This window comes from Canis lupus, chromosome X, assembly GCF_011100685.1.
Source record: "Canis lupus familiaris isolate Mischka breed German Shepherd chromosome X, alternate assembly UU_Cfam_GSD_1.0, whole genome shotgun sequence".
Lineage (NCBI taxonomy): Eukaryota > Metazoa > Chordata > Mammalia > Carnivora > Canidae > Canis > Canis lupus.
This window is the reverse complement of record NC_049260.1, coordinates 115,309,611-115,335,271: the sequence shown is the minus strand read 5'-3', so window position 1 is coordinate 115,335,271 and position 25,661 is coordinate 115,309,611. Positions and strand designations below refer to the sequence as shown.

Here is a 25,661-nt window from a genome sequence, read left to right as displayed (position 1 = left end):
TTAAGCAGGGGTCTTATGGCCCCTTTTCCACACGTGCTGTGACCACTGCAGCCACTATCCCCCCAGGAAATGGCTCTTGGTAAGTCACTTTTATTTTTTTTCTCCCCAGCGAGGTCCCATATGTGTAAAATGAATCAGATATATATCAGGATCTGGAGTAAGACACATCTGGGTAAAACGGTGTTACTACCTAGTTTGGGACACAATTTCTAACTATACAGGCGGGGAGATTTTTTTTTTTCCCCTGAGGGAACCAGGGGAAGCGCCACCCTTGTCTACCTGCTTCAGGACCCCTTGGCATGTCTCTTCCATCTTCGCAACCGTGGTCGTGTGTAAAGTCTTTTCTCTTGTCCCCGAGAATACTGCATTGAACTTGTTCCTGGTTATTAGCTCCCTGACCCTTGGCCTCCGCCGGGCTCTGGGGAACTACATCACCCAGAAGGCTCTCCTCCACGAGCTTCGGCGTCGCTGGCCAATGGAGAAGCTGGAGATGGACGCTTCCGCGCACGACGCGCCCGTCGGGGCGGGACTTCCGGCATTGCCCGTGAGGCGGATATTTTAACTGTTCCCGGCTCCGCAGCGCTGTGTCGCTCTCGACGTGACTGGAGGGAAAGTGTTGTCCCCACTGCACAGAGCCGGGTCTGAGGCTCGGTAGTGTCGCTGCCTGGTGTCACCCGCCGCGGGGCCTGGGCCGTTGGCCACGGAGTTCCGGTCCCCACCCGTGTGGGAGGCTCCCCATCCGGGGGAGGCGGCTGCGCTGTGGGACCCCGCGCAGGTGGGTGCTGTCACTCCCCGGTGGTCACCCGCCCGACGCCACCTACCGACCCTGAAGCTCCGAATGAGGGAGCTTGCTGAGGTCACGGAAGCCCGGGCGGCTGTGTCCCAACACAGAGGGGTGCCCTGAGGGGGGGGTCCCCATTTCTGACAGCCAGTGGGAGAAGGAGTGGGGGCGTTGCCGGCAAGGAGGACAGGCATGTGCAAAGGCTCGGAATGTGCGACTGGGTCGGGAGCACTTGGGAAACCCCGAGGGAAGTCAGGCATCCGCGCCCTGTCTGCAGGGACTGGAGCGTGAGGGGCGGGTCACACCCGGAAAGGCACCTGGACAGGTGGACCTTTTTTTCTAGGGGCGCTACCAGCCATGGACAGTGGTGAACACAAGAGGGACATGATCTGCGTTAGGATTTTGAGTTTCCCCGAAAGTTGCTCAGGGGAGATTGGGGGAGTGGGACAGTGGAAATGAAGGTGGAGGCAGGGAGACAAATGGGGAGACTGCTGCAGTAGAGTCCAGGAGCATTAGAATGGGGTCCAGGCCAGTGATGACAGTAGACGAGGGCAAAGTACCCTGAGGACACAGAGAGCTTAGGGGTTTCTGCATCCTGTGAAGAAAAGTCGGGAGTGAAAGACCACCCCAAGTTTTTTGTTTGTTTGGGAGACAAACATCTGGGAGAGTGGAGATGAAGAAGTTGGGTGGAGGGAGCAGGTTGGGGGAGGGAGAGATCAGAGGTTGCATTTTGAACTTGGTGATTCTGAGATGTTCCAGAAAAGTGAGGGCGGGGAGAAAGATAAAGAGATGGACAAGTGGACAAGCAAGTCTGAAGTTCCAGGGGGGGTCTACACTGGGGATGTCCAAGGGAGTTTTAGATCTGGACCAGTACATGGCCTGGGGAGTGGATATAGGAGAGGGAACCATAAGGTCGTTGGTATTTGCAATGGGCCCGAGGTGAGAGATGGAACTGCTGGAGGGGAGGCACAGGGTGTGGGCATCCCTGAGGCTGCCTCCAGAGGGGAGAGGGCCTTCGGTCCCATTGCGTTCTGGCCGTTATCTGAGGGAGGGGAGGCCAGGGATAAGGAGCTGAGGGTAAAGAGCCAGGCAGGAATAGAGACCGCGCTGTAGGGTGGTATGTATCAACTGCCCTGTGGGCTCAGCAGGACCTTGTGTCTCATTCCTGTGAGCACAGGAAGAGTCAGCTAGGCCAGTGGAACAGCCTAGGCCAGACCGGGACAGGGGTGCGGCACCTCTTCGAGCTCCCTCAAGCCCTCCAGCAGGAGTGTTGGGCCAGTGCTCTAATGGACATTTCCATGAGCAGGTTCTCCGGCAGGGGACCGTGTGGCGCACAGGCTGCATTGCTGAAAGACCTAGTATCTCACCAGCCTGCTTAGACGCCCCCTGCCCCCTGCCCCCGCGCACAAATTTATAGATATATTTATTTAGGGAATGATTGCTTCTTTAGACATTTCTCTAAATAAAAACCCACAATGTAAATTTAGATTTACACGTTTAACTACTTAAATTCACTCACGTTCTTACCAATGGTTTGAAAAGTTACTATATCTCCAAACATTTGATTAAAATCACAAGTTTCAAATATCACATCCTCTTAAATGCTTAGTAAGCAGGAAAGCCGCCCACATTTTCAAAGGCTCATCACCTCATTGCACCAAGGTGTTAATCCTGTAGACAGAAAAGCTGATACTCCGCACTTGACATGTTACACTAAACTGATAGCAACAACAGTCCTATGGGATGGGTACCATTGGTGTGCCCATTTGACAGATCAGTACATTGAGGCACAGAGCAGTTGATTCCTTCTGTAAGGTCATGCAGCTGGTGTGGGGCAGCGCTGGAATTTGAACCCAGGTGTCCCTTTGGATGCAAACATGCACCAGGGCCAGTCACTTCTCTAGGAGCCACTCTGCTCTTATCACAGACCTGATGACTGTCAGGACTTGCCTAATTTTTTCCTTTGTTGTGACATGGATCGATCCAGTCCCTCACTTCATTGCAGGCTTGACCCAATGTCTCCTCCTCTGAGATGCCTTCCTTGGTTGGTCCATGGAAAGTTGCCCTCCAGTCTCTTGTGTCCTTACTCTTAATTGGTTGTCTTTAGGATTCTCTTGATCATTTGTTTAGTTCCTTGTGGATGATCTCTCTCCAACTCGGGAGTATAAGCTTCTCTTTGTGCTCTATCCTCAGGCCGAGAGCAGTGCTGGTTTGTAACAGGTGCTCAGTAAATGAGTACACGATGCTACCCTTCACAGACTCCCTACCATGCCTTGGAAAGTCCCATCATTGGAGACCATCTCCAGCCTTGTCCCCTTCTATTCTTCCCTTGCTCACAGCCATCCTGCCAGGCCAACCTGAATATGCCATACTCTTTCCTACTTCCTTCCAGCTTTGGCCTTTGGAGTTGCTTCTGATGGGGACACTGTTGCCAGATGACTCCTTAGCAGCCCTTTCACATCCTTCCAGGCTCTACTCAAATGTCACCTCTTTGATGAGGCCTTTCCTGGCAGTTCGAGCTAAAATGGCCCCTGTCCCAGCCTGCTTTCATTTTGGCATTTTTGTGCAGGGAATTTGGCACAGTTACAAAAGCAAAAATGCAGGCTAGGTTGAGCCTTTCCGGGTTGCTGATGGAGTCAATAGGAAAACTAGTAGTCGGGGGGATCCCTGGGTGGCTCAGCGGTTTAGCGCCTGTCTTTGCCCCGGGGTGTGATCCTGGATACCTGGGATCGAGTCCCACATTGGGCTCCCTGCGCGGAGCCTGCTTCTCTCCCTCTGCCTGTGTCTCTGCCTCTCTCTCTCTCTGTGTCTCTCATGAATAAGTAAATAAAATCTTTTTTTTTTAAAAAAAAAGGAAAAATAGTAGTAACAAAACAACCGTAAGTGCTGGCCTTCATTGAGCTCTTGATATGCACTGAGGGGAAGCTATTTTGTACCACCTCATTTAACTCTCTCCTGTTTAGAGTTCAATTCTGTTCTTATCCCTACTTCACAGAAGAGACACTTGAGGCTCAGAGAAGTCAAGTTACCAGCCCAAGGTCACACAGCTCTCAAATAGCTGCAACTGAAACTCATTATGCCAACCACCAAAGCCTCCACTCCCAACCATGACAGTACCCATAGTGGTCTGGGGAGGCCTAGGGATGGCATCTGAAGTCACCTTTGCAGAATGGTTTTGGGCTTAGGAATGAGGAAGGCACTGGGAGCATTTTGGGGAGACGGGACTGCATGGGCAAAGGCAGGAATATGGATTGTTCCAGGAGGCTCACTGAGAGGGCCGATGTGGTTGCTGAGAGCCCCCTACATCTGCTGAGACATGTCCCAGCAGACAAAATTGTGTGATCATTTGCAGCATGTTCATCTCACCCTCACTGTAGTGACAGGCAGGTTTGGGGGCTATACACATAACCCCTGAGCCAGAGGGACCTGAGTTCAGATCTCCTCTTATAAGATACATGACTCTGGTTGACTTGCTAGATCTCCCTGAGCCTCAGCACACTGACTGTGACATGGAGATGATAGTGTTGACCTGGGTTGTGGGAAGATTAATATAAGCAGCAAAAACATACCGAGCACAGACATGGGCCGGGCATCCCAGTGTCTGCCTTATGAACATCTCCTCTTGCCTTCTGACAACAGCCTGGGCATGATTAGTCTTACTGGTGCAGAATTCACTGCTCAGAGAAATGAAGTGACTTCCCCAAGATCACACAGCAGGCAAGTGTCAGATTCAAGAAGCTCAATTCAAGCCTAGGAGTTGGCTCTACTGCTGGAGACATTTCATCACCGTAACATGGTTTGTCAGGGCCTCAGCTCTGAGCCAAGCACACAGTGAGGACCAGGGAGACTCAGCAGCTGCTGCTGTTGCCATTACTGGTGTGATGATTGCCGTCGTGATTTCCTCCGTTGACGTCCTCAAGTGCTTACTATGTGCTCCTCTCAGGACACAGAGGCGTGTTATTGTCTTGTGTCATTCTCCACTGGCTTCCCCTACAGCAGACTTTTTACTCTGACGCAACTGCATTCTGTGCAAGGGCAGTGTCCACCTCCCCCTTGAGCCCAGCGCAGAGCGAGGCCCTCAGGAGGTGCATAGTGATTAGGACCTTGGGTACCCCTGGATCTTTTCCAGGGACAGAGTGACAGACTCTAATCCCTGCCTCCCTTTGCCTTCCTAGGCATCAGCAACCTTTGAGGATGTGGCCATGACCTTTCCTTGGGGGGGGTCCTGGCCCAAAAGATTGAAAGCAGAGGTCCCTGCACTGGGAGGTGGTGCTGCAGACCCAGGTGACCTGCTCTCACTGGATAGGTTTTTCCTTAAGGTGTTCCCTTAGGGAACCTGCAACCACCTTCATTCTGCCCCCACTGTTCAGGCCTGGCCAGGCCAGATTTCCCTCTCTCCTCCCCATAGCTCCTGCCTCATTTAGGTCTCACATCCTACCTGGTCTCCCTATGTGCCTTCCAGGGAATGGTGGGGCCAGGATTAGAATCCCCTTCAAAGTGGCTCAAAATGAAGGGAGAATTTATTGGAAGGGAATGGGGAGCTATTGCAGAAGCCATGGGCAGAATGTCCAGCTGGGCCCCATGACAGGCTGAAATCAGGAACTGAAAGGAACCACGGTAGTGGTTCTTGTGGCTCTTGTCATGGCTTTTCTGCATCCTCTCTGTATAGCTGATTGGCTCTTTGTGCTGCAGATCATTCTCTGAGGCCCCCAGATTCCTTGCCTCTACTTTTCTCTGCGAGTTTTACATCCTTAGTCTCTCCCTGGAGTCAGGCTTTCCTACATGGGCATCCCAGAGGCAGGAAAGGGCCACCTGAGCCTGTTTCCCTCTGCTTCTCCCTGCAGTGCCCATCATAGGCTGGACTCAGTCTGAGATCCTTATCCTGGATTTCCACAAGAGGGAAGCTGGCTGGCCCAGGGGTATGGGGTGCCCAGAGCCCCACAGCAGAGGCCCTTGGTGAGGAGCTATTTTCCAAGAAGAAAGGTGAGTCTGGCGCCCAGAAGGCATTTACCATTACCTCTCACCTGGTATCCTTTAGAGGAAAACACAGTCTCAGTTATAGGCTTAAAGCTTCGTTGTCCCCAGAGGGGACATTCCTGTTATAAATGCTCACTGCCATCCAGTGTCAGGTGTGGTACTTGAAGGCAGCTCTACAAACATATTGAAAGCCTTCTTTCTTCCAGAATGTTGTCTCTCCCCTTGAGCATAACTCTTTGTAAGAAATATGAAAGTCCCGACTTTTGAAATAATTGAAACGTATAAGAAATCAGAATAGTAAGTATAGTGTTTTATGAAGTTATTATAGTTATGGAGATAAGGATCCATATACAAATCAGCACATTGTATGACACCACTGAAAGCTGTTGAGGACTTGAATTAAAACAAAATCAACAGTAACATACTTTATGTGGTTTTGAATGCCCCTCACTTGTTCACTTTTGCTCCTGGTCCACTTGTTTGATTATTCTTCGTCTTTAGTGTGGAATGGGGATGGTTGTGTAGCTGTGTGGGCTTCCATGTTGACTCCTCATTCTTTCTGCTAACAGGTGTTGCTTAGCCTCCTTGATCCTCTGTAGGGGGGCTTCTCTGTTTTCAACTCAGCAGTTATTTAGGAGTGGAATTAGATCTAAAACAAAATACTACACACAACCAAATTGAACTCATGATCAACTCAGAAAAAACACTGAAAAGACATCTCATTATTTGATCTGGTAAAGGACTGTGAATGTCACTGTAAAGTGACTGGAATTTTTTAAATAATTTTTTAAAGTTTGTATTTTTTAAAGTTTGTATATAATACATGCAGTATTATATTAGTTTCAGGTGCACAATATAGTGATTCAACAATTCCATACATCACCCAGTGTTCATCATGATAAGTGCGCTCCCATCCTCCAGCCCCCTCCCCTCTGGTAACCATCAATTTGTTCTCTATAGTTAAGTGTCTGTTTCTTGGTTTGGTCGCCTCTCTCTTTTCCCTTTGCTCCTTTGTTTTGTTTCTTAAACTCTACATATGAGTGAAATCATGTGCTATTTGTCTTTCTCTGACTGACTTAAACTTTGCTCAGCATTGTACTCTCTAGCTCCATCCCTGTCATTGCAAATGGCAAGATTTCATTCTTTTTTTTAGGGCGGAATAATAGTGTGTGTGTGTGTGTACCACATCTTCTTTATCCATTCATCAATTGAGGGACACTTGGGCTGCTTCCATATCTTGGCTAAATAATGCTGCTATAAACACAGGGGCGCATGTATCCCTTTGAATTAGTGTTCTTGTATCCTTTGGGTAAATGCCCAGTAATGCAGTTGCTGGATCATAGGGTAGTTCTATTTTTGAGGTCCCTTCATACTGTTTTCCAGAGTGGCTGCACCAGTTTGCATTCCCACCAACAGTACAGGAGTGTTCCTTTTTCTCCATATCCGTGCCAATACCTGTTGTTTCTTGTGTTATTGATTTTAGCCATTCTGACAGGTGTAAGGTGATAGCTCATTGTAGTTTTGATTTGCATTTCTGTGATGATGAGCATCTTTTCATGTGTCTGTCTGCTATCAGGATGTCTTCTCTGGAGAAATGTCGATTTATGTCTGCTGCCCATTTTTTAATGTTTTTTTAAAAATATTTATTTATTTTTTTGAGAGAGAAATAGTGACAGAGAGCACAAATGGGGAGGAGAGGGAGAAGCAGGCTCTCAGCTGAGCAGGGAGGGAGCCTGAGGTGGGGTCTTATCCCAAGACCCTGGGATCTTGACCTAAGCCAAAGGCAGACACTTAACTGACTGAGCCACCCAGGCGCCCCCTGCCCATTTTTTAAATTGGATTATTTGGTTTTTGCTTATTGAGTTTTATGATGTCTTTATATATTTTAGATACTATCCCTTTATCAGAATGTCATTTACAAATATCACCTCCCATTCTGTAGGTTGCCTTTTAGTTTTCTTGATCATTTCCTTCACTGTGCAGAAGCTTTTTATTTTGATGAAGTCCCAATAGTTTATTTTTGCTTCTGTTTCCCTTGCCTCAGGAGACACATCTAGAAAAAAGTTGCTACCGCCAATGTCAGAGAAGTTACTGCCCTTGTTCTCTTCTAGGGTTTTTATGGTTTTAGGTCTCACATGTAGGTCTTTAGTCCATTTTGAATTTATTTTTGTGTACAGTAGAAGAAAGTGGTCCAGTTTTATTCTTTTGCATGTGGCTGTCCAGTTTTCCCAGCACTGTTTTTTGAAGAGACTGTCCTTTTCCCATTGTATATTTTTTCCTGCTTTGGTGAAGATTAATTGACCATATAATTGCAGGTTTAGTTCTGGATTTTCTATTCTGTTCCATTAGTCTATGTGTCTATTTTTGTGCCAGTACCATGTTTTGATTACTACAGCTTTGTAATATAAATTGAAGTCCAGAATTGTGACGCTTCCAGCTTTGCTTTTCTTTTTTAAGATTGCTTTGGCGGGGGGGGGGGGGGGCGGGGGAGAGGCACTTGGGTGACACAGTTGACTCAGCATCCAACTCTTGGTTTCAGCTCAGGTTTTGATCTCAGGGTTGTGGAATCAAGCCCTGTATTGGGCTTTGCACTCAGCGGACAGTCTGCTTGAGATTCTCTCTCTCTTTTCCCTCTGCCCCTCCCACTTGTGCTCTTGCTCTCTGTCGAATAAATAAAGCTTTAAAAAACGATTGCTTTGGCTATTCAGGGTCTTTTGTGGTTCCATACAAATTTTAGGGCTGTTTATTCTAGTTCTGTGAAAAATGCTGTTGGTATTTTGATAGAGATTGCATTGAATGTGTAGATTGCTTTGGGTAGTATAGACATTTTAACAACATTTTTTTCTTCCAATCCATGAGCATGGAACGTCTTTCCATTTCCTTGTGTTGAAGCTACTAGAATTAATAGGTGGACCAGAGTGAATACATGCAGGTATGTGTGGGCGTCACAGTTATCACCATGGGCTTATTCTGATGCTACTGTCACTGGTCAAGGTGTTTTAGAATTCCTTTTTGTGATTAACTTGAGGCTAATTTTCAGACCATACGAGATACTCAGTGTTACCTCAAGTTAACAGATTTAGTGTATAGAGAGGTCTAAAAATAACCATGTCCTCACACTGAGCCCTCTTCAGAACTGGTTCAAGGATCACATACCAGTTTGATTGTATTACCAGAGTGGACAACTGCCATTCCTGTGTGCTTTGGCCACCTATCATGTTGTCTGTACATGTATACTTTTATAAAAACTAGGTGCAGAGTTTTCTCTTTGTGTAAGATCAGTGCCTCTTTGGGCCCTGCCCATCTTCCTCAGCAGTGGCTTTGTGCTGTGGCTGTGCTTGTAGCGGACCTCCTGGGTGTGGGAGAGTAGGAGGCTCTCTCTTTCTCTTTCTTTCTCTCTCTCTCTCTCTCTCTCTCTCTCTCTCTCAACACTTCATTCTCAGCAGAGGATCCTTTCCAAGAAGGAGTCTGTCCAGAGCTTCCTGGAGCCTTGAAGCTCTCTGCTTATTTGAGGCTGGGGAGGAAGAACCCTCCTGGCTATGAGAGCTCTGCTCAGCACTCACTGCTATATCCTTATTCAAAAAAAAAAACCAGAAAACCAAAATATTATGCAGGAGTCTGGACCTCAGAAATGACTGCAGGAGGAACACAGAGTTGAGGAGATGGATCTGGCGTGCAGGTGCTGTGCTGTGAGCTCCTGGTGTAACACCTGCCCTTCAAGAATGCCCCACATGGTGAGACCTGCAGACATGTCCTCTGAGAGCATGGGTGCACCTGAAGCATTCATGGGGGAGCTCCTCTATGATGGTTGCTGGGCTTGAGTTATCTGGATGCAACCAGAGGGAGCCTATATGGTCATGAACAGAGGTCTGAATGGATTTGGGGAACAGGGAGGAACTGATAGAAGGAAACTATTAGACTTGCATGCTTCTTCCTGACGCCTCATAAGTAGCTCTTTCATTTCCTCCAGCGATTCTTTACTGAGCCCAGACTCTGACCTCAAGGTTGCTCACAGACAGGGCCTCAGAGCAGCTGCCCGTGGCTGGGGGCTGGAACATCCCTGAGTCCAGGTTTACTTTAGGAAGATGCTGACTCCTGGACTCAAATGGCTTTCTGAGCTCTATGTGCTCTGTTCTTTGTGCTTATGCAGGGAGCTGTCCTGGTTCTGCTACCTCATCTGTTAGGTCCTCGCCTATTGAAAACTTCTTAATAAAAGTGTTTGCATTTTGTATTGTTGTGTGTTGAGTGTGTGTTTGTACCCCCAAGTAGAGTCACTGCTTATATAGGAAGCTCTTTCCCTGTGAAGATCAGAGATGGATAGTTCCCAGACCAGCTCCCTTTATTGCTCTTCTTTTTATTTTTTTTATTTTTTTTTATTTATTTATGATAGTCATCACAGAGAGAGAGAGAGAGAGAGGCAGAGACATAGGCAGAGGGAGAAGCAGGCTCCATGCACCGGGAGCCCGATGTGGGATTCGATCCTGGGTCTCCAGGATTGCGCCCTGGGCCAGAGGCAGGCGCTAAACCGCTGCGCCACCCAGGGATCCCCCTTTATTGCTCTTCTTAACACCATGTCTAATATTCAGCGGGGAGATCGATTGTTCATTAGTTATTGGCCTTACTGTGCCAATTGAGAATTATGCTCATATCAACCACTTTAAAAACCCTTCCTAGTCTCTGTTTCCGCTTTCTCAAGTCAGCTTCATCTCTGGAACCACCCAACTGTATTTTATTTAATGTTTTGTCTCTTCTTCCTACCAGGTATTTCCTAAGGCCCCAGGGGCTGCTGGCCAAGGTCATATATGGCTTGTCACTCTGCACTCAGTTGTGACAAAAGTCTTAGATTGGAAATTGTCCTTTCTAATATCATCCTTAAAACTTTTCTCTCCTTTTCCTATTTGCTCTCCCATGGACACTGGAAACTGCACCTTCTGACATTTCAGCCTCCATTTAATTCCCACCTTATTAAAAAATGCCCAGCATTCTTGTAGCTCATGCAACCATTGTAGCCTATGCTACAAGTCCATACAAGACTGTAACTCCAAAAAAAAAAAAAAAAAAGACTGTAACTCCAGTACAACTTCTTCAGTCATCACTGACATCTTACTCAAATTTCCTTTTTCACTGGGGACCTGGACTCTTGGCTCATAGTCTCTCCCTTCGACCCTATTCCTGTTACTAGCTGCTATGACTTAAGCATCTATGGTGGGTGACCCAACCAAAGCTCCATAACCTCAGTTCCTCACCCTCTTTACTTCTAATGATCTTTTTTCCCATTGCCAATCCCATTCCACTGTAGCCAAGACTTCTGTGGTTCCACTCTGGACATTGCCATCATGACATGCTGTCAGTACAAACCTCCAAAACATGCCTCCTTCTCTCATTACCCCCATTTATCTGTTCATGCTCTTAGCTTTCTGCCTCCACACATTCAGATATTTTATAATCTAAACTTCTTGAATTTTTTAAAGTTTTATTCAAGTAATCTCTACACCCAACAGGGCTCCAACCCACAACCCCAAGATCAAGAGTCACATGCTCTTCTGACTGAGCCAGCCAGGCACCTGTATAATCTAAACTTCTAAGTCACTGAAACCATTATATCCTTATTCTCAGTGACGTCCTTCCCTCTATAGAAATCTTAGATTGCATGTTTTGTTATTATTACAAATCCCTTGAAAACAGGATTGAATACTGCATTGTCCTAAATGGGAGACACATGTTGCTACTGAGAAATTGAAATGAGGCCAGTAAGACTGAAGGACTTAATTTATTTTTTGACAAAATTATATATATATTATATATATATATATACATATATATATATTTAAGGTGTATAAAGTAATACATTGATATGTACACATTGTGAAATGACTTTCACAATCAAGTTAATGAACACATCCATCATAAAACATAATTGCCTTTTTTTGGTGTGGTGAGAATACTTAGTATCTAGCAAATTTCAAGTATACAATACAATATAAATAAAATATAGTCACCCTATCACACATCACATCTCCAGAACATATTCATTCATCTTGTAGCTAAAAGTTTGTTTTATTTGACCAATATCTCACCATTTCCCTCAACCCCCAGTCACTGGTATATATTGTACTAATCTCTGATTCTATGATATCAAGTTATTATTTTTATTATTTTATTTTTAAGGATTATTTATTTATGAGAGAGAGAGAACGCACAAGCAGTTGGGGAAGGGTAAAGGGAGAGGGAGAAGCAGGCTCCCTGCTTGATGTGGGACTTGATTCCAGAACCCTGGGACCTTGACCTGAGCCAAAGGCAGATGATTAACCGACTAAGCCACCCAGGTGCCCTCTGATCTCGACATTTTAAATTCCAACATACAACTGAGATCATATAGTATTTGTCCTTGGTTTATTTCACTTATCATGGGTTTCTTTTCAATTTCTTTATTCTGTTCTTTTGGCCTATGTGTCTGTTTTTATGCCAGTACTATGCTGTTTTAATTATTATTGTTTTTAAAGATTTTTATTTATTTATTCATGAAAGACACACAGAGAGAGAGGCAGTCATGAAAGACACACAGAGAGAGAGGCAGAGACATAGGCAGAGGGAGAAGCAGACTCCTTGCAGGGAGCCTGATGCGAGACTCCATCCCAGGACCCTGGATTCATGACCTGAGCTAAAGGCTGAGCCACTCAGGCATCCCTATGCTGTTTTAATTAGTATAGTTTTGTAATATGGTTTGAAATTAGGAAGTGTGAGGCCTCCAGCTTTGCCTTCCATCTCAAGATTGTTTTGCCTACCCCATTCTTTTATGGTTCCATATGAATTTTAGGATTATTTTTTCTATTTCTATAAAAAATGCCATTGGAATTTTGATAGGGATTACACTGGACCTGTAGGTCACTTAGGGTAGTATGGACATTTTATTTTATTTTATTTTTTTAAGATTTATTTATTCATGATAGAGAGAGAGAGAGAGGGGCAGAGACACAGGAGGAGGGAGAAGCAGGCTCCATGCCGGGAGTAGTATGGACATTTTAATAATGTTAATTCCTCTAATCCATGGACACAGATATATTTCAATTTATTTGTGTCTTCTTCAGTTTCTTTCATCAACATCTTATAGTTTTCAGTGTCTCAGCTAAATTTATTCTTACGGATTTTATTCTTTCTCATGCTATTGTAAGTGGGATTGTATTTTTTATTTCTTTTTCATACAATTCATTTTTGGTATGTAGAAACACAACAGATTTTTTTAAAGTTTTTATTTATTTATTCATGAGAGACACACACACACACAGAGGCAGAGACACAGGGAAAAGCAGGCTCCACGCAGGGAGCCCAATGTGGGACTCCATCCCGGGACTTCAGTACCACGCCCTGGGCTGAAGGCAGGCGCCCAACTGCTGAGCCACCAAGGGATCCCCACAACAGATTTTTATACGTTGATTTTATGTATTGTACATTTACTGTATTCATTTATTCTAAGAGTTTCTTTGTAGAATCTTTGGGGTTTACTATATATAAGATCATGTCATCTTTAACCAGAGACAATTTAACTTATTCCTTTTCAGTTTGGATCCCTTTTATTTCTTTTGCTTAGATCATATTTAGATTATACTTAATGATAGATAGGAGTGCCTTGGTGATGCCTTCAAGCTCTAAGGAACTAGTTTCTTCAGAGGCAAAATAAAGTGAATAAAAGATTTAAAAATATAGTGTAGTATAGGCACTGGAATGAAAACCTGGGAATCTGGACTCTGATTAACTACCAACATGTTGCTGAGCAAGAAATTTTTTGCTTTTGCTCCTCTTTCCCTAACTTACTTAATAAATGGGTAAAATGTATTACATATAGTTGGTATGCTTTCAAACTCAGTTTTGCTTTCTATTTTACTGAAAATATCCAAATACTATTTCATTAAAATTGTTCATTAATAAACACTACTGACCTCATAGGTTATGATTAAAGCAAGATCAAAAGAACCCACGTACCTAAGGCCAATTTCGTATTTTACTTGCTAATCCTTCTTATCAACCACTAGTTAATATAACCACTGTTTTCCTAAATATAACATTTCTTCTAACTCTACCCTTTTCCTTAAAATAGCTTAAGCTTTGTGCAAAAATGATTTTAGCCCTAACATATATGGCTAATTTCCTGTGAAAAGCTTTTGTAATTCAAAAATAAATGTCAAGAGGTCCTAAAAACCCAGAGGGATGCTACACTGAGAAATTGTTATTTCATTCACCTAGACTCTGTAAATAGGAAGGGGGGCAGGGAGAAAGAGAGGGAGAGAGGTGTGTGTGTGTGTGTGTGTGTGTGTGTGTGTGTGTGGTGTATGTGTGGTTAGTTGCTGGTACCTAGTGAATGGGAAGGTGTGGCCTGTGTTCAATCCTCAGAATACTTGGGAAGAATTGGGAGCTTACATAGAGCTTCTCTGAGATCAGGATGGGGCCAGACTCTTCTGCCAGCAAAACCTTCCTTATGTATAAGAAGTATCACTGCCTCCTGCACATTCCAATCTCCTCAGAGATATTTCTTGGCCTCCTTTTCTCCATTACACGACTCTTCTCAGCTGTTGCCTGTGTAGGAGGAATCTTTCCCCGATTGATAAAGACTTCAGTTTCTCAAATAATCAGTAACAAGATGCTAAGTTTCTTTCCCAAAGTTCAAAATTAGTTAGCTGGATGCTAAGAAGCATACCTGATTCTTTATTTCAATTCCTCAAGAGAGAAAAAAAATACTCATTAGCACTATGCCTCTACACTCAACCCTATGATCATCCTTTACATTCAAGAGGACATTTCTCAGCTGCCTGATTGTATCTCTTAACCTTAACTCTTTGTCAATTGAAGGTACAGCTTTGATAGTTCAAACATGCATTGAATAGTCCCTTAGCAACCACTGAACTCACTGGGTTAGGTACTAAACTGTAATGTGGTAGAGAATGTCTCCTGAAAAAGAAAAGCTTTGAATTACACAATCTAAACTTATTGGAAGCTAAATCAAAATATGCCACATTTAATTGGTGTAAGAAGATTTTTCAAACAGATGGAATGTAGTGTCACTACAGCCTCCAGTAAGCTTAAAGTGGAAAATTCCTCCTTCTTTTCTTCACCTAAACTAAACCAGATTTGTCGTTCAATGTCTCTTTGCTCTGCTTGAAATTGCCTGGCTTGTTTCAGCTCTGCTAGGGAAGCGCACACAACAGGCGCTCCAACACTTAAGAATTCATTATTAAGGCAAGCAGAATGAGAAAGTCAACAGTGCCCTGAAATTTAAAGAAAAAGCAAAATTACTCTAGCATTTTGAGGATTTCCTCTTACGTTTGTGAGATTGAGGATTTATTCATATGGAAATCCAGTAAAGAAATCTATATAACTGGCATTCTACTCCCAGGAGGGCTTTGGTTGTCTTTTCTGTCCTGGAGCACTAATTTGGAAATCCCAAAAAGATGGTTGGTAAACTTTAATGTGCAGAGGTGCCATGTTTTCATTTAAAATGCAGATTTTTGGAGTCATGTCTATTTTAGTTGGTCTGGCCTAGGGTATCCAGGAATAGGCCTTTTAAAACAAGCAACCCAAGTGACTTGGTGCAAGTCATACTGAGATTACAACATAAAGGAATCTGACCTAGACGACTGCCTGAAGTTTGGAGACGTGAGCTGATGCCAATAAGTCCCAATCCTGCTATAAACATGGAAATGCTGGATAAGATTTAACAGAAATTGCTTAATATAGAAAGAGAAACATAAAAGCCATAGAAATTATAAGTACTTTCCATCAAGATTTTGTTAATTCTCATAATTCTTCAAGGGACAACCAGTATTAAGATACATACTAGGGCTAACTGTCATGATGAAATTGAGATCTAAAGATGTGAGATAACTTAAGATTATACCATACATTCCATAGCTGTAATTGAAAGCAGGAGAGGAAGTTAGCTACCAATTCAATACTTCTGACCAGTCTACAATCTCAGGTAAGAAGAAGCAGTAAGGTGTATATAGTTTAGAAAGAAAGGAAGAAAGTTATTTCTAGCTGATATGATTGTCTACATGGAAAATATATCTACAAAATAAATTTTAGGAAGAAGATTTCTTAGGCAATTTATACACACAAGATCAAGGCACCAAAATGTTTCTATAGAGTCATCACAGCAAATTAAACAAGTTTATAATGATTTAAATATTCATAGTAGCAACCAAAACTATGGGTGTGTGATGGTTAATTTTATGTCTCACTCTGCCTGGGGCACAGGGTGCCCAGACATTTGGCAAACCTAATTCTGGGTATGTCTCTGATATTCTGGTGTTCCTTGATTAGATGAACATGTGGATTGGTAGACTGAGTAGAGCAACTTGCCCTCCATAAAGTGGTTGGGCCTCATCCAATCTCTTGAAGACCATAAGAGAACAAAAAAGGCCAAGAAAAAGGAAACTCCTGCCTGCCTTTTCAGCTGGGACACTGGTCTTTACTGGTCTTCAGACTCAGACTAAAACCAGCTCTTCTTGGGTCTCTGGTCTTCTGGCTTTTTGAATGGAACTTACACCATTGGCTCTCCTGGTTCTCAGGCCTTTGGACTCAGACTGGAAACTACACACCAGATCACTTGTGTCTCCAGCTTACTGACTGCAGATCTTGGGACTTCTTAACTTCCATAAATTTTCAACTAATTCTTTATAATGATTGTCTCTCTTTCTCCAGATGGATATATACACACGTCCTATTGGGTCTATTTCTCTGGAGAACCCTTGACTAATACAGGGGTATCCAGGAATTGCTAAAATAATGTACAAGGCCTCCTCATGTATAGGAAGAAATTATATTGCTAGCTCTTCAAGGCTGAACAAACTGGGGATCCCTGGGTGGCGCAGCAGTTTGGCGCCTGCCTTTGGCCCAGGGCTTGATCCTGGAGACCCGGGATCGAGTCCCACGTCGTGCTCCCGGTGCATGGAGCCTGCTTCTCCCTCTGCCTGTGTCTCTGCCTCTCTCTCTCTCTCTCTCACTGTGTGCCTATCATAAATAAATAAAAAATTAAAAAAAAAAAAAAAAAAAGGCTGAACAAACTGATAATCTCCACCTGCAGGCTCAAGCCCGTTTCATCTTATGTTTGAATCCTAAATAAAGCAGGAAGTATATCTATACTTTCTTGTGCTCTTCAGCCCCCTTATACTAGAACAGTGGTTCTCAAAGTACAGTGCATGGACCAGCAGCATAAGGATCAGCATCATATGAGAACTTATTAGAAATACTTCACCTCAGATGTATTAAATGATAAGCATTGGAGTTAGATGTTCAAAATCTGTTTTTAAACATATTAACATGCAGATGCTGATTCAATAGGTCTGAGGTATAGGCCTGAGACTATGCATTTCTGATAAACTCCCCTGTGATGCTGCAGCTCCAGGCTTTGACTAAAATAGGTCTGGGATTTACAGTTAAATCATAATTCCATATGCAGAGTTCCAGTTAAGCTGGATAGATTCTTGTATTGCTTCCTTAGTATTGACAATCAGACTTAACCTTAGGGCATAGTTCCTCAGAAGCACCCCTAATCCTTTCTCCTCCTCTGTCCTCAAAGTCATATTTCTTCCTTCCTATAATCAAAATCTTGTTTTAAAAAATATTTTACTTATTTAGAGAGAGAGAGAGAATGCATGATCTGGGGAAGGAGCAGAGGGAGAGGGAGAGAAAGAATCCCAAGCAGGCTCCACACCCAGTGTGGAGACCTATCCCACAACCCTGAGATCACTACCTGAGCTGAAATCGAGTTGGAACACTTAACCAACTGAGCCACTCAGGTAACCCTCAAAATACTTTGTACAAGTGTGTGTGCATGTGTATACATGCACGTCCATACTCGCTCTTTCACCCAGGCACTCCAGGGGGCTGGAGGTGGTGAGTGTATATCCCTACCTCATGCTTTTGACCAAAGTACCTATCTTGTGTACCATGCCCACCATTATACTGTAAGTCTACTCTGAATTTAAGTCTGGTACATAATGTCCCATCTTTATGATTTGTTCATGATAGTCCTTCATCCTAGGCCAGGTGAGTGTTTTATAAATTTGGCAAATTATCTCAATTCCCAAAAGTCTTCAGATCATAATTTGAGAAAAAGTGCAATAGAATCTAAATGATGTTACTTTAGGTGGTCATTTATTTCCCTTTAAACACAAATGGAAATACAGAGAGACATGGGCATAACTCTTTCAAAGATAACAATCCAAATAATTCATAATATGCTTTTATTAATATTTTAAAATTATTAACATGTAAATAAAACACTTAATCCTCATAGAGATCTCAGTGTTAAAAAAAAAAACAGGCTTAGATCAGTGCCTATAGCCCCAGTATGGTGGGTTAATATATCTAGAGGATGGCTACTCTAACATCTGTGTCATGAGATACACCACAGTATAATAGTTAAGATTGTAGGCTGTTATTTTTCACAGAACTACAACAAAAATGTCTAAAATTTATATGGAACCACAAAAGACCCCAAATAGCCAAAGCAATTTTGAAAAAGAAAAGTTAGAGGTATCACAATTCCAGACTTAAAGCTATATTACAAAGCATTAGTAATCAAAACAGTATGTTACTGCACAAAAATAGATCAATACAAAAGAATAGAGAATCCCGAAATGAACCCAAAATTATATGGTCAATCTTCAACAAAGCAGGGAAGAATATGCAATGGGGAAAAAAAGTCTTTTCAACAAATGGAGTTGGGAAAACTAGACAGCCACATGCAAAAGAATGAAATTGGATCACTTTCTTCACCATGCACAAAAATAAACTCAAAATGAATTAAAGACCTAATGTGACACTTGAAGTGCTAAAAATCCTGGAAGAGGGCACAGGCAGTAATTTCTCTGACATTTGGCTATAGCAATTTTTTTCTAGATCTGTCTTCTGAGGCAAGGGAAACAGAAGCAAAAATAAACTCTTGGGACTACATCAAAATAACAAGTTTGCACAGCAAAGGAAACAGTCAACAAACTAAAAGGCAACCTATGGAATGGGAGAAGATACTTGCAAATGACATATCTGATAAAGGGTTAGTATCCAAAATATATAAAGAACTTATAAAACTCAAAATACAAAAAACAAACAATCCAGTTAAAAAATGGGCAGAAGTCATAAACAGACATTTCTCCAAAGAAGACATCCCGATGGCCAACAGATGCATGAAAAAATGCTCATCAAGACTTATCATCAGGGAAATGCAAATCAAAACTATAATGAGCTATCACCTCACACCTATCAGAATGGCTAAAATCAACAAGTGCTGGCAAGGCTATGGAAGAAAGGGAACCCTTTTGCACTGTTGGTGGGAAGGCAAACTGGTGCAGCCACTGGAGAAAACAATATGGAGGTTCCTTAAAAAGTTAAAAGGAGAAGTAGCCCTAAAATCCAGTAATTGCACTACTAAGTATTTACCCAAAGAATACAAAAACCCTAATACAAAGAATGCAAAAGGATACATGCATCCCTATATTTACAGCAGCATTATTTAGAATAGCCAAGATATGGAAGCAGTGCAAATGTCCATCAACTGATGGATGGATAGAGATGTGGTATATATACAATGGAATATTATTCAGCCATAAAAAGAGTGAATTCTTACCATTTGCTACGATGTGAATGGAGCTAGAGAGTATAATGCTTAAGCGAAGTAAGTCAGAGAAAGAAAAATACTATACAATTTTACTCATATGTGGAATTTAAGAAACAAAACAATTGAGCAAATGGAAAGAGAGACAGGGGCAAACCAAGAAACATACTCTTAACTATATATATAGAAAAAACTGATGGTTACCAGAGGGGAGGGGGTTGGGGGGATGGTCAAAATAGGTTATGGTGATATGGGGTGTACTTGTTTTTTTTTAATTTTTTTTAATTTTTATTTATTTATGATAGTCACATGCAGAGAGAGAGAAAGAGAGAGAGGCAGAGACATAGGCAGAGGGAGAAGCAGGCTCCATGCACCGGGAGCCCGACGTGGGATTCGATCCCAGGTCTCCAGGATCACGCCCTGGGCCAAAGGCAGGTGCCAAACCACTGCGCCACCCAGGGATCCCTGGGGTGTACTTGTAATGAGCACTGGGTGATTTATGGAAATGTTGAATCACTATATTACACACCTGAAACTAATATAACACTGTATGGTAATCATACTGGAATTTAAAATAAAATTTAGAAACTTACAGGGTGTTGAGCCAAGGTACTTGCATTTGCTTCCTGTTATTTTTTTTAAGTAAGCTCTATGCCCAACTCTGGGGCTTGAATTGCATGCTCTACTGACTGAGCCAGCCAGGTGCCCCTCCCATTTTTAAATTATACCTTTTTTTTTTTTTTTTTTTTTTTTTTTTACTAGCTGCGTGACCTTGGGCAAGTTATTTAATTAAGTGTGGTGAGCAGTCAACATCATTTTATGCATACACACACACACACACATATATATAATGTGAGAGTGAAGAGGTTAGATGCTTTCTAGACTGTTCTGTGAAAGGGTAGGTTTCTGTATTAGGGATTAGTAATAATTGGTATGATGGGGAAGTTGATTTGGCTTTTGCTCTTTTTTTTCCCCATCAGCAATGAAACTTCTGTACCATATAACAGCAGCTGAATGCACAGCAGTGAATCCAGCAAACCACAAAGGTTGCACAGCAGTGAATCCAGCAAACCACAAAGGGGTCCATTATTCTATATGATGGGTTGAATTGTACCCCCCCACCAAAATATATGTTGGGAGTCTTAACCCCTGGTAGCTTACGATGTGAAGCTTATTTGCAGACAGAGCACTTACAGAGGCAATAAAGTAAGGTCATTAGAGTGGACCGTGATCCAATATGACTGATGTCCTTATGAAAGGGGGAAATTTGGGCACAGAGACACACATAGAGGGAAGATGATATAAAGAGACACTGGGAAAAGACAGCCAGAAGAGGCCTGGAACAGATCCCACAGAGTCCTCAGAAAGAACCAACCCTGGCCACATCTTGATTTTGGACTTCTAGCCTTCAGAACTCAGAGACAATAAAATCTTGTTGTTTAAGCCTCCCTGTTTGTGGCACGTTTTTATGGCAGCCCTACAAAACTAATACACTGTACATGATGTCCATCCCCTACCTTGCTCTTCCTCATAGCTTAGACAACCTGCTCTGCTTGGAAGTGCTTATCAGTCCATTCTCACAGATCTGTGTGCATTTTACCTTTGTCCACATAACTCAGCAGTCCTAACCCTTCTACTACCTTCCATCAAGTTACCTTTAACCCTTCTTGGTGAAATCATATATCTAATGTAATTTTGTTAGTGATTTACCCCATCTTTTAAAATTTCTCAGGACTTTGTTAGTTTTTGTTTGTACTCTGCATTATCTATTGCATGATTTTTAAAAATTTTATTTATTTATTCATGAAAGACACACAGAGGCAGAGACATAGGAAGAGGGAGAAGCGGGCTCCTCACAGAGAGCCTGATGTGGGACTCGATCCCAGAACTCTAGGATCATGACCTGGGCCGAAGGTAGACCCTCAACTACTGAGCCATCCAGGCATCCCTGTTGCATGATTTTTTAAGTGGTCTGTCACAACCGTATTCCCTCCACAAACCCTTTTATATTTTATGCATTAATTTACCAACTGTGAAGTTTTCCAGGAATGCATATATTGCATTGTTCGTTTTCCTATTGCTGCCTAAAAAATTATCACAAATTTTGTGTCTCAAGTAAAACATACATTTATTATCTCAGTTTCTGTGGACCAGGAGTCAGGCATGGGTTAGTTGGGCCCTCCTTTTCAGAGTCTCACAAAGCTGCAATCAAAATGCTTGCTGGAGCTATCTGGAGTCTTGACTGGGGAATCTTCAGGATTCACTTTCTGGAAATTATACTATTAAGAGCCCTGGATATTTACTATCAGCTGGCAGCTGTCTCCAGATCCTGGGGGATAACTGAGGTTATTTCCCACATGGGGTTCTTTAATATGGCTGCTTACTTCATGCCCACAAGGAATCTCATTGCAGTCTGCTAAAATAGAATCTTATATAATGTCATAATCACAGTTGTGACATCCCATCACCTTTGTCATAATCTGTTGGGTAGAAGGAAGTCACAGGCTGCCCATCCTCAAGGGATTATACAAAAGCATGAATACCAGGAGGTGGGAATCATCAGAAGTATGGCAGGATTACATTTAATATAAAATACTCGTGTACTTTCCCTGCATAGTGTGCCACTTAGACCTCAAGAATTATTCGTTGTATTCGGACCACCTAACCTTGGTGAACAGATGTCCAGGCAGGTCTCAACTCCATTTCCAGGTCAATACACGTTTCGGGATTTAGGCATATATTCTAGTATTCAAAAATTCATACCCAATATCTAACAGAAAAAAAAAAACTACATGAATACTATAAAAACTAATGCCCCTTCCCATTTTCCTAGGCTTAATTTCTCTTCTGTTTTCCTAATGGAAGTTGGAGTTCTAATTTCATTAACAGGGATGGAAAAAGAGAGGTCTGACACCTGCTTCTTTGTTCAGTGATTTTGTTTTTGTTTTATTTTGAAACTCCCTGCCCTGGATTTTTTCCTGGCCCCAATAGTTTGACACTTCAAGTATGGATTAGCCAGTTTGCTCATTGTCTTAAACTGTGTACATTGATTTTTTTCATATCCTACGGTGTTTACAATGAAGGACACCCACATGATGCTTGTAAAAGCAGCATCTTGAAAGACGTGTTTAGGAAAATGGAAATTGATTTTTTCCATAATATTTTATACACTATGGCATTCTAAAAGTACCAGTTTTCAGACAAGTCCTGCTGTTCTTCACAAAAGGGTAAACTATGGCCTGTACAAATAAAACATGCAGTCTCATTTAGTCTTCCTTTTTAATCATCTAGTCTCAAATAGCTTTTCCATATGTCAAATCATTTTTAATGTTCAATGTATTAGTAAAATGGCTCAGTACTAACCACTTTGGTATTTTCAAATAGGAGAAGTATAGTTGAATCTTCCAAATTGCATTTACAGTGAAAGATGCTTCATGCCAGTGACTCAGATCTTGACAAATGAGGCACGACATTCATTACTTTAATGTTTTCCCCCTATTGTGATAGAAATACATAATGACACAGCCTAAGTAATGTGAAATTATTCAGCAATGTAAGAAAAATTTCAATAAGCACTGCCTACCAGTTACAGTTCTTAAGCTCATCTTCAGATTTCCTCAGTAGAAAATTACTTAGGAGATTCTGGAAAACTCGCTACTTTTTCTATTACGATCTTAGCTAAAATCATTATCCCTTATTTATTTTTCTCAGTTTTTCTCAAAACAGTCAAACTAATACAATGAATTCTGAGCTTCCATGAGTCTTTAGGATAAAGGATACAGGGAGTCATGAGGAGGCTAAGATAGCTTATTGTGGTAAGCATTTCACAATGGATACAGATTTCAAATCATCACATTATACACCTTAAATATATACATTTTTTGTAAATTACATTTCAATAAATCTGGGAAAAAGAGGCTAAGAAAATAGTGTTACAGATATTAGTGTGTATAATCTTGTGGCAGGTATTTTAGAATCAAGGAATATATCTTAAAAGAATAAAGGCAATGTCAGGAGGTCATCTGTCCAATCATCTTGGCATTAGACAGGACTACATCTAAACCCTCTGAAATTGCGTGGTGTAATGTAAAGAATGATATAGCCTGGATATCAGGAGACTTTTGGTCTAGTTCAGGCTGTGCTTTATAATTTCTAGATCTGTCTCTTCATTTACAAAATTAAGCAGTTGGACTCCTCTAGTCACTCAGTGATAACAAAGTACCTTTTAAATAAATTTGCCTTACCTGGATAGATCCATCAGGGAATTCTTTTAGTTTAGTTTAAATCATTCACATATTTTTCTATCTAAATACTATTTTCTCCTTAATTCCTGAAGTCAGTTGATTATTATTGTGTAGAGTTGTACATCTACGTCCCTGATACATAGATGTTATTTGATCCATGAAATTGTGTTGTTCAGCTCTGACTTAAAGCAAGGATTCTCTGTGCTACAATATAATAAGTAGAGAAATTGTCATCAGGTGACCTGGCTTAAACCCCTGGCTCCACACATTTGTAGGTTCATGACATTGGGTTTATCCTTCACCTTCTATGAGACTGTTTAGTCATCTGTAAGGTGGTCAATCATTATAATCACTCCCATGCACACACTCACAATTGCCTTGTTCCTCTCTCACTTTACTATACTTCTTTGGCAAAGCCACCCCTGGTTGAATAAAACTCTCAGGCTATTCCACCTTTGTATGTTGCAGCTGAACATGGCTAGAAACAGAACAAATCTGTTAGCTGATTGCACTTTAAATTCCTAATCACAAACCTCAAGTGGGCCTTCAGTGCTGTCTAAAGCTATACTTTTCTACCCAGCAGCTTAACTTTCCCACCTTTTAAGTAACTATATTTTACCTTCTTTTTCCTAATGCCCTTCTAGCTCCCTTGCCATAACTCTTAGATGATGAGTGTTCAGGTAGGAGTGGCCATGTGACTAATGTTGAGCTTTTGGAATGGAAGTGGAAGTCAGGTGCATGAATTCTGGATCATCTCAAATTAAAGAAAACAAACTTCCATGGCTCTTTTTTTCTATCCATGAACTAGAACATGAACATAGCAGCAACCTTGCTTTGACCATGTAGTTGAAGATGACTTTAGGGAATGTGAGAGCAAAAAGAACATATGAACAACATATGAATGTTGTTCCCTGAGTGATTACTTTGAGCAGAGTATCTTCTCCAGTTCGGAACAACTTAACTGTTACATGAGAGAAAAATAGACTTTGGCTTATGTAAGCTACTATATGTTGGTATTTGTTTTATAGCCTTAACTCTAGGAATATATATCTTATGAGTGAGGTTTAAATTATGTACAATAAAATGCATAGATCTTAAGTGTCCAATTCTTGTTAAAGTTCATAATCACATATAATCACATGCCTCCAAAATATGTTGAACATTTCATTCATCCCAGAAAGTTCCCTTGTCTTTTTTTCCCATGAATTCCCATAGGCGACCATTTTCTAATTTCTGTCAATATGGATTAGATTTGTCTCTTAAGGACTTTATACAAATGGGGAAACACAGTATGTACTGTTTGGTGTCTGGCTTCACTAAGCATGTTTTTGAAATTCATCCATGTTACATGGAAGAGTTCATTCTTATTTATATTGGTTGTAATTTTAAATATTAATATACCATAATTTGTTTATACATTTCCCAATTATTTGATATTGGATTGTTCTCCATTTTGGACTGTTATGAATAATGATGCTATGATCATCCTTATGGAAGTCTCTCTTTATACTGAACAATTTCTTGTACTGTGTCCAGTTTGTTATTAATCACATGGTATAAGTTCTGTACTTCTGATTTTGTATTTTCTAATCCTAGCATTTTTATTTTTATGTATGTATGTATGTATTTATTTTATTTTGAAGTTTTTTAAATACTACTTTCCATCTCTTTGGTGAAATTCTTCATCAGTTATTATAGGTTATTCACCTTTTCAAATAAGTATTATATGCATTTACCATGGACATTGTAAAGCTCCTCCTTGGTAATTTCAACCTATGACCATCTCTGTGTATGCTCCCTTTGACTGTTTCCTCTCTTGATCATGGGTTATAGCTTATTTATTTTAACATTTCTCATAATTTATTGCGTTCTGGATATTGCATATAAAAGAATATAGCAAAGGGGTGCTGGAGTGGCCAGTAGGTTAAGCATCCAAATCTTGATTTCAGCTCAGGTCTTAATCTCAGGGTCGTGAGTTCAAGCCCTGTTTTGGAGTCCACACTGGGTGTGTAGCCTAAATTAAAAAAAAAAGAATACAGCAGACTCTGAA

The 25,661-nt window shown here is 41.7% G+C and overlaps 2 long non-coding RNA genes across 4 annotated transcripts in view; one reads left to right on the top strand and one right to left on the bottom strand.

Annotated features, from left to right (window-relative positions):
- LOC111094678 overlaps nucleotides 1–399 on the bottom strand; it is a 52,131-nt gene extending 51,732 nt beyond the window's left edge. Inside the window, exon 1 of the long non-coding RNA XR_005386025.1 lies at nucleotides 280–399. This is a non-coding gene — a long non-coding RNA (uncharacterized LOC111094678). The remainder of the gene's footprint in view (nucleotides 1–279) is intronic.
- Nucleotides 400–538: 139 nt separating this feature from the next.
- LOC102151614 overlaps nucleotides 539–25,661 on the top strand; it is an 81,464-nt gene continuing 56,341 nt past the window's right edge. For 2 of the 3 annotated variants that reach the window (XR_005386023.1, XR_005386022.1), the window contains exons 1-2: nucleotides 539–775; nucleotides 5,626–5,764. This is a non-coding gene — a long non-coding RNA (uncharacterized LOC102151614). Of the gene's footprint in view, nucleotides 776–5,625; nucleotides 5,765–20,347; nucleotides 20,808–25,661 lie in introns of those variants that run through there. The other variant, XR_005386024.1, reaches the window with a different exon arrangement.